Genomic DNA, 13046 nt, shown 5'->3' on the forward strand with positions numbered 1-13046 from the left:
TTGGTCTTTGCCCCCTTTGCACCCAGTCCACCCTGCATCTTGTTTGTCCTTTCTTCTGCAAGGTGACCATGAATTCGGGGGGGGTGATGGTGTTACATGCAAGTGAATTGGATGTAAGTGAGGGAAGGCTGTGCAAGGTCATCTGCCTCACTTTTGCCTCCAGAGCCATCTGGGTCCAGGGGCCAGATATAGATCAGGACACTGGAAATGGCTCTGGGTTCTGCCTTTTTAAGCCAAGGTCTTCCACAGGTCTCAGTTTGACCAAGGAGTTACCCATTCAGTGATAAAGGCTGGGTAGCAATAGAAGCGAAGAATCTCCTATGCCAAAAAAAAATCTAAATTAATAAATCTGGGAAGGGAAGACCCTGAGGTTTCTAGCCAAAGCAGAAATGATTATTATTTATATTCATTTTGAGTCAATCAGGACCCAAAAAATGACAGAATGGGCTTGGCCTAGGATCTATTGGTGGTCAACCAATGAGAATCAGATTGGTTTTGGCTTAAGACATGACCCTTGGATCTTAACTATTTCTCAGAAAGAAAAAAAAAAAAAAAAAAAAAAAAAAAAAAAAAAAGATCAGGGAGCTGATGGCAGTTATTCACTACCACAATAAAAATAGCTCCAACCAAAGTATCAGGAAACTTCAGGCAAAGACACTTTTTTTGATACAGTTCCCATGTCAGAAAATGTAATTAAATGCACTGATAGGTCATCCATAAAAAACTCTCCCATGTCATCCTTTCCAGACTTGTCCTTCTTCCTCATGGAGGCGTTTTTCCTTCTCTAGTGGCAATTATCCAGTCAACACACCATCTTAACATGCTGACCAACACCATAAACATCACTGAGCCTTGGATATAGCTAGATCACACTTGTTCTGACCCAATCTTATCCAACACACATTTAGTTATGGATCTACTGTGTGCAAGAAAGGCAGGTGGAGGCAGTAGGAGGTTCAAGGAGCATGGAGTCAGAAAGACCTGAATTTAGATTCAGCCTTAGATTCTCAGTAGCTGTATGACTTTGAGTAAGCTACTTAACCTCTTTTTACCTTAATTTCTCAACTGTAAAATATAATAAAAATACCTACTTCATTATGAGATAGGGTTGGATCAAGTGAGATCTTTCTTTCTTTCTTTCTTTCTTTCTTAATTTCTTTCTTTCTTTCTTTCTTTCTTTCTTTCTTTCTTTCTTTCTTTCTTTCTTTCTTTCTTTCTTTCTTTCTTCCTTTCTCTTCCTCCCTCCCTCCCTTCTTTTCTTCCTTTCTTTCTCTCTCTCTCCTCCCTCCCTCCCTTCCTTTCTTTCTTTCTTTTCCTGAGATTTATTTGAAAAGAATCATCCCCTCTCCCTTCCCTGAATTATTTCACTGTTTGGTTTTTTAACATTCAGTATGGTGTCATGAGAGAATATTTCTAAAAGCACTTAGCCCAGTGCCTGGCACATAGTAGGAACTATATAAATGCGTATTCCCTCCCTCTTTTTCCTCCTTCCCCTTCTAGGTGTTGATACAAAATGAAAATAAAATGAAAAATAGTCCCTTGCTTCAAGGAGCTTCCATTTTATTGAGAAAATGTAATATGTAAACAGAGAAATGTTTTCTCAGTCATTTTCAATCACATCTGATTCTTTGTGAATGACTTCTGAAGTTTTCTTGGCAGATACTGGAGTTTCCTTCTCCAGCTGATTTTATAGATGAGGAAACTGAAACAAACAAGGTAAGGACTTGTCTATTCACACAGCTAGTGTCTGAGGCTCAGGAACAGGAAACTTCGTGACTCGGGGACCTGGCATTCTATGCACTATGGTAACTCCTAGTAGCAGCAAGTATAAAGTGACCCAAGGAGGCCTTTGGTTCCATTGGTTGAGTGTAGATTCATTGAAAATGCTCACTACTAGTTATCCTCCTGGACCTTCCTTTCCCTCACTCTTAGATCTTTCTTTAACCAAGTTTGGGGAATTGTTTTCTGATCCCACTTCCCCTTCATTTTGGGGAAAACAGTAGTTTTTAAATTTTGATTTCTTTCCTCTTTACCACTTACCTTTCAAGATGTTCCAAGCTTAAATACTAGTTGCAAGAGCATTATATTTGGATTCATGAAACCTGTGTGCTAATCCTGACTCTGACTTAACTATGTAATTTTTGGTAACTCACTGAATTTTTTTCAATCTAGTTTCCTCACCTCCAAAATGGGGTTCATGATACCTGTAGCATGGCTAATTACATCCACATGGGATGTCTAAAAGTACATATAGAGACTTCACAGGAAGTAGACAGTTATAATTCTAATCCAGGACCTTTCTCATTCAGAGAAAAACAGAGTGATAACTTCTGGGTCCATTCTCCTGCTCTATATTGGCTAGTTTAGAGATATGAATTTTAGATTCAAGATACTTTCCTTGACGCTATTTTTTAAAGGAGGAGAGTAATCTAGATTTATACCTTCAAGCTTAACTCCTTCCCCCAAATGCTAGTTTCACAAAAGACGATTACAAGTAGTCAGTAGGGATTAAAACCATTTATCCAAAAAGAAATCAGATTTCTACAAATAGAAATATAACAGAACACAAGTCTTTTAGATAGGAATGAACTGACATCTTGTTTAACCAGGGGACAAGCCCAATCTCATTCAGAGGAAAATTTCTCAAAGCCTCTAGACAGACAAGCTGGAAATCAGGAACATATTGAGAAACTATTTTTTTTGCAAAAGAGTCTTTCTTTTTCTCCTCCCTAGACTTAGTGCTGAATCATTTGGAACTGAATATCTCAATTTTCTCTGCCCAAACCCCAGCACCACAGCTCTTGCTCCAGAGCCTTGGAACTATATCCTGATGAGTTGGATTTTATTATATCTAATTATCTCCAGACTGATTGTCCTTCAGCTAAGCTACTGTGCTTTTCAATCTTGTTCTTCATATAGTAATTGAACCAATGCTACAATGCTACAGGTTCTGGAAAGGAGTCAATTGACTTCCCAGATCAAAACTCCCCCTCCCTGGTCACCACTTCTCCATATGTGTTATCTTCCATAATAATAATAATAATAATAATAATAGTTTATGTAATGTTTTAATGTTTAGAAAATGCTTTACAAATATCTCATTTGATTCTCATAATAACTCTGTGAGATAAATGCTATTATTATCTCCATTTTATAGCAGTGGAAACTGAGGCAGAGAGAGTTTAAGTGACCCGCCCAAGGTCACACAGCTGTAGTATCCAAGACCACATTTAAACTTGGACCTTCCTGACTTTAGGTTCAGTGCTCTAGAATGTAAACTTTTCGAGCTAATAAACTGGTTTTTGATTTGTATTTGTATTCCTAGTACCTGACACATACTAAGCACTTAATAAATGCATTTTTTCTTTATTCTTTCATTTCTTCATTCATTCATTCACCAAGATGCCAAAAGACTATAGGAGGCTAAAGAATTAAAAGGGAATAGGAAAACAAATGAAACCATGATGATGATTTATTTCCTTTCATTTTCTGCCAACTTTAACCTTCCTGCAGTACCCACCGAGAAAAAGAAACTTAAAATATTCTCTTTTTTCTCTCTTACCCTGCCCTTAACACGCTTCAGTTTAGATTATATCTGCCTCTTAAAAGATAGTGTCCAGTAGAAGTAGCATAGAAACAATCCAATCCGTTCACTTTCAAAAGTAAACATTTTTAGCATAATGGGAAAGAAGAACAGAAGAACAAAAAATAATGCATATTGAAAAAAAACAATAAAAATGAGATGGAGAAATTAAACAAGGGGAATCATTCAATAACAGCTTAACACAGCTTTATATGTTTTCATGATTGAAAAAATTTCATGAAGAAATATAAATAGGGACAGCTAGATGGTGTGGTATATAGAATATTGCCCTGAAGTCAAGAAGAGTTCAAATTTGGCCTCAGATACTTACTTCCCAATTGCCTCACCATATATATATATATATATATATATATATATATATATATGAAATTTATGTCATCAGCAATTTTTTTTCTCCAAAGGGACAGATCACATTTTTCTGAGGAAAAGCAATATAGTATAGTGGAAAAGGCACTGAATATCTACTATTAATGCTTATGTTGAGCAAATACAGTAAAAAAAATACAGTTAAAAAATACAGTTTAATATTACCTAACTTAACTTACAGATTTAACATAATGCCAATCACATGTCAATAGGTTATTTCATGAAATAACAGAATCTTAAAAATTCATGTATAAAATTATGAATAAGAATAATAAGAAAAATGAAAAGGAAAGTAGGAATGGAAATACTTTAGGTTGAAGGACCTGAGCTTGAATCCTAACTCTGTTTTTACTATCTGTGTGACCTCTGGGTCTCTTCTGTAAAACAAAGGGATTGGACCAGATAACCTCTATAATATTTTGCTACTTAAAGCCTATAATCTTTACTATATTTATCTTACTAGATAAATATATCTGAGAGCCACATACATGCAGATGATAATTGAATCTATTGGAAAATAAAATTAACATTCTTTTTCACAGAATTCTTGAAAATTTTTATTCACATTAGATTTTCTTCAAGTAACTTTCCTCAAGGTAAGTATTTTTTTAATGGTAAATTTTTACCACTTGAATGGTAAATGGTAAAATAAAGCCATAAAAAAACCAGACTCCATTGAAAGGTTTAAATATACTCCACAGAGAAAACCATGTAAGTTCAATTTAAGTCAGTTCAGCAGATATCTGTGAAGTTCCTGCTAAGATAAAAATGACATTTGTCTTTGTTCTTAAGTGCTTGATAAGCACTTAAGCAGCTTGATAGAGCACGGACACAAAAAAAGTGTGGTACAAAATAAGATATTTTAGAGGCAAAAGAAAGTCAGGCAAATGCCACAAGAAATAACAGAAAGAAGAGATCCTCTTCCCATTGTAATGATGATAGAGTGCCAGAGAAGACCTCAAAAAAGGGGCCTGTATTTCAGTTGAATAATGAAGAAAGGAAAAGTCTTCAATAGATGTAGGTGAGGGATAGCCATTGTAAGCATGGGGCATGAAGGTTTGCTTGAGCAATAGTATGCAGATAGGAAAGGGCAGGAGAAGAGGGAATAGAGTTCCATTTGGCTAAAATTTACAAGACAATGTGAAGGAGGTAGTATGTGCTGATACCCCATTATAAAAGGGAGAAATCATGTTGTGAAAAGCTTTAAAAGCCAAAAACGATTTTTATATTTTGTACTTGGGGGCTTTGGATGGCAGCTGCAGTTTATTGAACTGAACTTTAGGAAGGCTACTTTGAAACATAGACTGGAGTTGGGAGAGAGTTGTGACAGACTAGTCAGCCTACTGCAATATTCCAGAAGTATGGTGGTAAGAGCTTATGCCAAGTGGGTGGCAGTATTATAAGAGAGAAGAGGGAGTGTCCAAGAGATATTGCCAATGTAGAAGTGACAGGACTTGGCAACAGACTGGATATGGCAGGGGCTGGAGGAGGGTAAGAAAGTATGAGACGTTGATGAGAACACTTAGGTTGAGATCCTGGATGACTGGTAGAAGGGTGGTTTACTCAACAGCAATAGGGAAGTTAAGAAGAAGAGAGGAGTCAAGGGAAAGATAATCAGTTTGGTTTGGGGTGTATTCAGTAGATGTCCAAGGACATTCCATTGGGGATATTTGAGGGAGTTAGATAAATATATCTGAGAGCCACATACATGCAGGTGATAGTTGAATCTATGGGAATTAAAGACATAGTCAAGTAAAATAGTATAGAGGAAGAAGAGAAGAGGAGTCAGAACAGATGAAGGACATGTCAAGTTTGTAAACGTAGCCTAGATGAAGGTCCAACAAAGGATTCAGAGAAGAAGCTGTTGTGAGGATTTCACAGAAACCTAGAGAAAAGAAATCAAGAAGAAGACGTGATTGAAATATGTCATAAGCTTCAGAGAATTCAGAGACTAAGGATTGAGAAAAGACCATTAGATTTGGCAATTAAAATATCATTAGTAACTTTGGAGAGAACAATTTTAGTTGAATAATGAAATGAGAAGATGGTAAGACAATCTGCACCCAGACTTCCTTAACTTTAAGGCCAGCTCTCTATGGCTGCCATTCTGCTCCATTTCTACCAATCGCTTCTAATTCTAACTCTATAACTAATTAGAATAATTATAACCCCTTTCTTGCGTATTATTGCTGTTTTTCAATCATTTTTCAGTTGACACCATTTGGGATTTTCTTCACAAAGATACTGGGATGACTTACTATTTCCTTCTCTGGCTCATTCTAAGGCAGACAAGGTTAAATGATTGGCTCAGAGTCACATAACTACTAAATGTCTAAGGCTGGATTTAAATTCAGTAAGATGAGTCTTCAAAACTCCAGACCCAATATTCTAATCATTCCTTTACCTAGCTGCCCTGAAGACTCTTCAAATATATAGAAAATTATATTTCCCATTAATTTTTTTTCTTTTCTAGTATAAACACCATTAATCTTCTTAATTAGTTTTTAATTAGACAAGTTTTTTAGATTCCTTACTATGTTCAAGGTAATCTCTAGTTTGCCAATTTAATGCTTAAAATAAAATGCCTAGAACAGAACTTTGCTCAATGAATAATAAAACATGTAGAAATATCAATTAAGATGTTTGTTGTTTCCTAAATTCTGGAAGTTCTATTGAACATATATGCCCAGGATATATGTTATCTGATCCCTCCCTTATGAAGTGAAAGAAGTATAAATACAGATGTCTCAGGATATTTACTTTGCTTTCTATATAACTGGTCAAAGTCTCAATTCATATAGTGGGTTGGAAATTGAAACTTTGGGGTCCTATATTAAATTGAACTTAGGCTGGTTGGTGGTTTGTCTGTAATGGGTATAAATTCCAGTGTTATACAGGAAATGCTAACTATAGCAATAAGAGAAGAAAAAGAAACTGAAAGAATTAGAATATGCAATGAGGTAACAAAATTATCATTCTTTGCAGATGATATGATGGCATATTTGGAGAATCCTAGAGAATCAACTAAAAAAAAAACTAGTTGAGATAATTAACAACTTTAGAAAAGTTGCAGGATATCAAATAAACTGCATAAATCATTAGCATTTCTATATAATATCAACAAAATTCTACATCATGATATAAAATGAAAAATTCCATTTAAAATAACTATAGACAATATAAAATAGTTGGATCAAATAAGACCAATGTAGTCGAGATCAGAAGGAAAGCAGAAAACTGGGGTGGGGAGCGGGGAGGAAGAAATTTACCATGTTTCTCTGATAAAGGTTTCATTTTGCAAATATATAGAGAACAGGACTAAATTTATAAGAATATAAGTCATTCCCCAATTGAAAAATCATCAAAGAATATTAACAGGCAGTTTTCAGATGAAGAAATCAAAGCTATCTATCGTCATATGAAAAAATGCTCTAAACCACTATCGATTAGAGAAAAATAAGTTAAAATAACTCTGAGGTACCACTTTATATCTATTAAATTGGCTATTATAACAGAAAAAAAAAGGCAAATGTTGGAAGGGATATGGGAAAATTGGGACACTGTTGGTGGAATTGTGAACTGATTCAACTATCCTGGAAAACAATTTTTATCTAAGCTTAAAGGTTTATACAATCGCATATTTTTTCACTCATCAATACTACTGCTAGATCTATATTTCAAAAGATTTTTTTAAAAAGTGGAAAGAATCTATATGTACAAAATATTTATAGCATCTCTCTTGGCTGCTATAAATTTGCAAAGAATCAAAAATTAAGGGGATGTTTATAAATTGGAGGATATAGAATACTATTATCTTATAAGGAATGATGAGCAGGATGCTTTCAGAAAAACCCTGGAAAGACTTACATGAATTGATGCATGAATTTACATACTCTTACAAGAACTTACATGATCTGTTGCAAAATTAAGTGAGCAGAGACAGGAGAACATAGTATACAGTAAAAATAATATCATATATTAATATTTAATAATCAGTACAATATAATTATATAATATAATATATTAATATATAAAACTAATATATATTAACTGTAAATGACAGCTATTTTCGGCAATAGAATGATTCAAGACAATTCCAAACGACTCATGACATAAAATACCATCTTCAGAGAAAGAATTGATGGAGTCTGAGCACAGATTGAAGCATACTTTTAAAACATTCTTTCTTTTTCTTTTTCTTTTTCTTTTGGGGAGAGGGGGAAGAGGTGTCTGGACTAATGGACAATATAACTAATATGGAAATATGTTTTGCATGACTGTATATAAAATTGCTTGCCTTCTCAATGTGTTAAGAATGGAAAGGAAGATGAGAGAAAATTTGTAACTCAAATTAAAAAAAAACAAATGCTAAAAACTATTTTCACATGTAATTAGAAAAAACAGAACATTAAAAAAAATTGCAAATAAGTTGTGCTAGACATGCCATTTAGAATCAAATATAATAGAAGAATGACAATTAACTCCTTATCTCAGGCAATCCCCTTATAATCTTAGGTTCAGCAAATATACAGCAACTGTTAAACTAATAGACAGGCCACTTGATAGGCTTTAGTCACTACACTGCTAGTTTACATGAAGAATATGTTACATTAGCATATACGTAAATAAAAGCATAATAAAACATATACATACATACACATATACATATATCTAAGACAATATCAATATGACTGACACATAATGTAGGTATCTCTCTTGATTGAATCTTTTAAAAGTTTGACTGTATCTTAGACCAACTAACCCTACTTTTGCTTCTAATAAATTCTACTCCTGATTATTGTTATTATGTTTGTGTACATCTCTTATTTCTGATCCCTGGTAACTCTTCTGTTTTACTTCTATCTATTAACTTGCCTTACTATTATTTAATCTCCCTGCTATTTCCTCTCCCTCCTTGGATCCATCCCTTATCTCTTCTCTCTACCCAGTCCCTCTTTCTTTACCTCATCCCTATTAATCTACAAACCTTATCCCACTCCTGTTAATCTAAATAGTATTCCATACCCCACTTTATTCTGTCTCTTTCCCTCCCTCTTTATCCCTTTCCCATTAATCTACATACCTTATCCCACTCTCATTGATTTACACTCCCTTTTATACCTTGCCTTATCCTATTCTCCCTCTCTTCCCCTCCCCCCCCCCCCATTTCTTTATAGATTTTGGAAGGTTCTGTATCCTTCTTGCTGTATGTATGTATATGTATATATACACACACACATCTATATTATATACACACACACATATGTGCATGTATAAAATCTTCCTCTTTAACCTATTCCCAATGTGAATAGGTTTTCAGAACTACCAGTCCTCCATCCCCATCATTCATATAGCAAAATTAATATTTTTAACCTTTTTTCACATTGTTTTGTTTTTTAGAGTCACATCATACTAGCTCTACCCCAATCTTTCTTTTGTACCTATCCAATTACTAATGTCAATCTGAGACATATGGTTTACATTTTTCACATTTCCACATATAAAATATAAACAATTTGTTCTTACTTAGTCCCTTGAAATTATTCTTTATTGTTAGTTCTCCCTATTACATTTTCTATTGAGTTCAAATTTATTTGAGACAAAATCCTGAACATCTGGCAATTCATTGAATGTCCTTTAAAAATTTCTTCATACAATATACTTAATTTTGCTGGATATATATTTTCTGCTACAATCCTAGTTCTTTTGATTTTTGATATATAGTATTTTAGGACCTGTGATCTTTTATTGTAGCCACTGATAAATTCTGTGCAATTCTAATTGTAGCTCCAGTATTTTTTAATTGTTTTCCTCCCTCCCTTCCTCCCTCCCTCCCTCCCTTCCTCCTCCTCCTCCTCCTCCTCCTCCTCCTCCTCCTCCTCCTCCTCCTCCTCCTTCTTCTTCTTCTTCTTCTTCTTCTTCTTCTTCTTCTTCTTCTTCTTCTTCTTCTTCTTCTCTCTCTCTTTCTTTCTATCCTTATTTTTTTTCTTAGAACTGACATTGAGTTTATTGCAGCTCTTTTTTTCTTTCTTTTTTATTAAAGCTTTTTATTTTCAAAACATATACATACATAATTTTCAACATTCACCCTTACAAAACTTTGTAGTTCCAAATTTTATTTCCTCCCTTCACCCCATCCCATCTCCTAGACAGCAAGTAATCCAATATATTAATTATGTGTGCAATTTTGCTATACATATTTCTACAATTATCATGCTGCACAAGAAAAATCAGATCAAAAAGGGAAAAAATGAGAAAGAAAACAAAATTTAAGCAAACAACAACAAAAAGAGTGAAAATATTATGATATTGTGATTCACACTCAGTCTCTACAATCCTCTTTTTGGTTGCAAATGGCTGTCTTCACAAGATCATTGGAACTGGCCTAAATCATCTCACTGTTGAAAAGAACCACGTCCATCAAAATTGCTCATTGTTTATATAATCTTGCTGTTGTCATGTACAATGATCTCCTGGTTCTACTCATTTCACTTAGCATCAGTTCATGTAAGTCTCTCCAAGCCTTTTTGAAATTATCCTGTTGGTCATTTCTTATAGAACAATAATATTCCATAACATTCATATACCCTAAGTTATTCAGCCATTCTCCAACTGATGGGCATCCACTCAGTTTCCAGTTTCTTGCCACTACAAAGAGAGCTGCCACAATGTTTTCTCTTCTTGATCTTTTCTCCAAATCTGTTATTTTTCTTATATTTCACATTCTTTTCTATTTTTTTCATTCTTTCTATTTTGTTTTATTATTTCTTAGTCTCTTATAATTTCACTTTCTTTGCCTAATTTTAATTTTCAAAGAGTCATTTTCTGGATTTTCTTTTCTAGTGGGTTGACTTTCTTATTGTGTTTTTTTGGATTGATTTTTTTTTAAAGTTTTAAAGTTTTTTTTTAAAGTTTTATTTACTGAGGCAATTGGGGTTAAGTGACTTGCCCAGGGTCACACAGCTAGGAAGTGTTAAGTGTCTTAGGTCAGATTTGAACTCTGGTGCTCCTGACTTCAAGGCTAGGGCTCTATCCACTGCGCCACCTAGGTGCCTTTTTTTTTTTTTTTAAATTTTAAAGTTTTCCCTCAACCTCTCTTATTTGCTTTTTAAAGTTTTTTTAAGTTCTTTTATAAATTATTTTTGGTCAGGTAGCCATTTAGCATCACTTTTTTGGGGTAGGGAAAGCATTTTTTATTTCAGTATTCTCCTATAAAGATGAATCCTAGTCTTCCCTGTTCCCATAGTAACACTAATGCAGTGTCGGTGATAGATTTATGAACTGATCCAATCATTCTGGAGAGCAACTTGGAACTATGACCAAAGAACTATCAAACTATAAACATAAAACATGTATATAATATATAAAACATACCCTTTGACCCAGTAATACTGCAAAACCTATATCCCAAAGAGTTTTTTTGAAAGGGAAAATTATATATAATAAAATTATAGCAGCTCTTTTTGTGGTGGCTAAGAATTGGAAATTGAGGAAATGTCTATCAATTGGGGAATGGCTGAACAAATTATGGTATATGTTTATGATGGAATATTATTGTGCTATAAGAGACAAACAGAATCATATCAGAAAAACCTGGCAAGCCTTACATGAACTGATATACAGTAAAGTGAGCAGGACATTGTACACAGTAACAACAATATTGCATGATGAAGAGCTGTGAATGATAGCTATTCTCAGTAATACAATGATCCAATACAACCCTAAAGGACTCATGATAAAAAATACTGTCTGTCTTTGGAGAAAGAACTATTGTCTGAATACAGATTGAAGCGTACTGTTTTTCACTTTTTTTCTTTTTTTCTTTTTCTTGCCTGTTCAAGTCTTCCTATACAATGATTCATATGGAAATATTTCATATGACTGACCATGTAGAAATATATCTGATTGTTTACCCTTTCAGAGAACAGGAAGAAGAAGAAGGGAGGGATAAAATTTGGACCTAAAACTTAAAAAAATCTTTTAAAAATTATTTTAACATGCAATTGAGAAAGAAATAAAATATTATTTAAAGGGGAAAAAAAAGAAAGAATGATAGTGATATGGTGTGTCCCATCCCATTCTCAAATGGTGAGAATTTCTTCTTCTAAGACTCTATATTTTTAAAACTTTTTCATTCCATGTAGCTTGGAGATTATTGGAATTTATACATTTTTATGATTCAAAAAAAATCAAAGTTGTTGAAAGTTCATCTACCCCAACATAGCTCCACTGGTATGCAATAGTGTTAAACATGGAAGAGATGTTAGACATAGATAAGTTCAAGCTCCTTTACAAATGAGATCTCAGAAGTCCAACTAAATAAGTAAAGTGACCTCTTTAAGGTTACACATTTAATTATTTAGAACCCAAGTCTTACAACTCCCTGCCCAGAGTGTTCTTTGCATGAGAACTATGCTTTCCCTTTTCTCCTTTTTCAGACCGTATGTGGCTATATTATCAGTTTTTGAGAACATTCTATCCCTTCTGGGTCCCTAATCAACTCTTATCTTATAAGATAAGATTTCTCATTAATAAGAGTCTATAGTTTTTTCTTTTTTAAAATATTGGACCACTAAGCATCTAATCCTTTACTCTGTTTGCTGGGGAATTATCCTGTTTAACAAAGAGTAAAACAGATGAAGACAGCAGTTCAAACAGTCAATGCAATTGTGTATATGCAATATTACACTCTTATCTTTGTAAAGAAGGGAAGAATGCAAGTTAAGTTTGGTCATTACAATTACACTGCTCACTTCATTTTTATTGTTCATGCCATTTAAATTGTGTATATTGTTTTCCTTACCTTATAGCACATCAGTTCATTTTTGTTTTCTGATGCTTCTGAGTTTTTTGTACTCTTTATTTTTTTAAAGATGAAATGATATTCCATTACATTCTGGAACCACTACTTGTTTAGCCATTTCCAGATCCATGAGTTGCTATCTTGTTTCATGTATGTATATGAGAGAAAGAGAAAGAGAGAGAGAGAGAGACAGAGAGAGAACACAAAGAAAGACAGACAGAAAGGGTTATTATGCATATTCTATATAGACCATGATTTATTTTCTCAGAACTT

This window comes from Sarcophilus harrisii, chromosome 5 (genome assembly GCF_902635505.1).
Source record: "Sarcophilus harrisii chromosome 5, mSarHar1.11, whole genome shotgun sequence".
In the NCBI taxonomy this organism is placed as follows: Eukaryota; Metazoa; Chordata; class Mammalia; order Dasyuromorphia; family Dasyuridae; genus Sarcophilus; species Sarcophilus harrisii.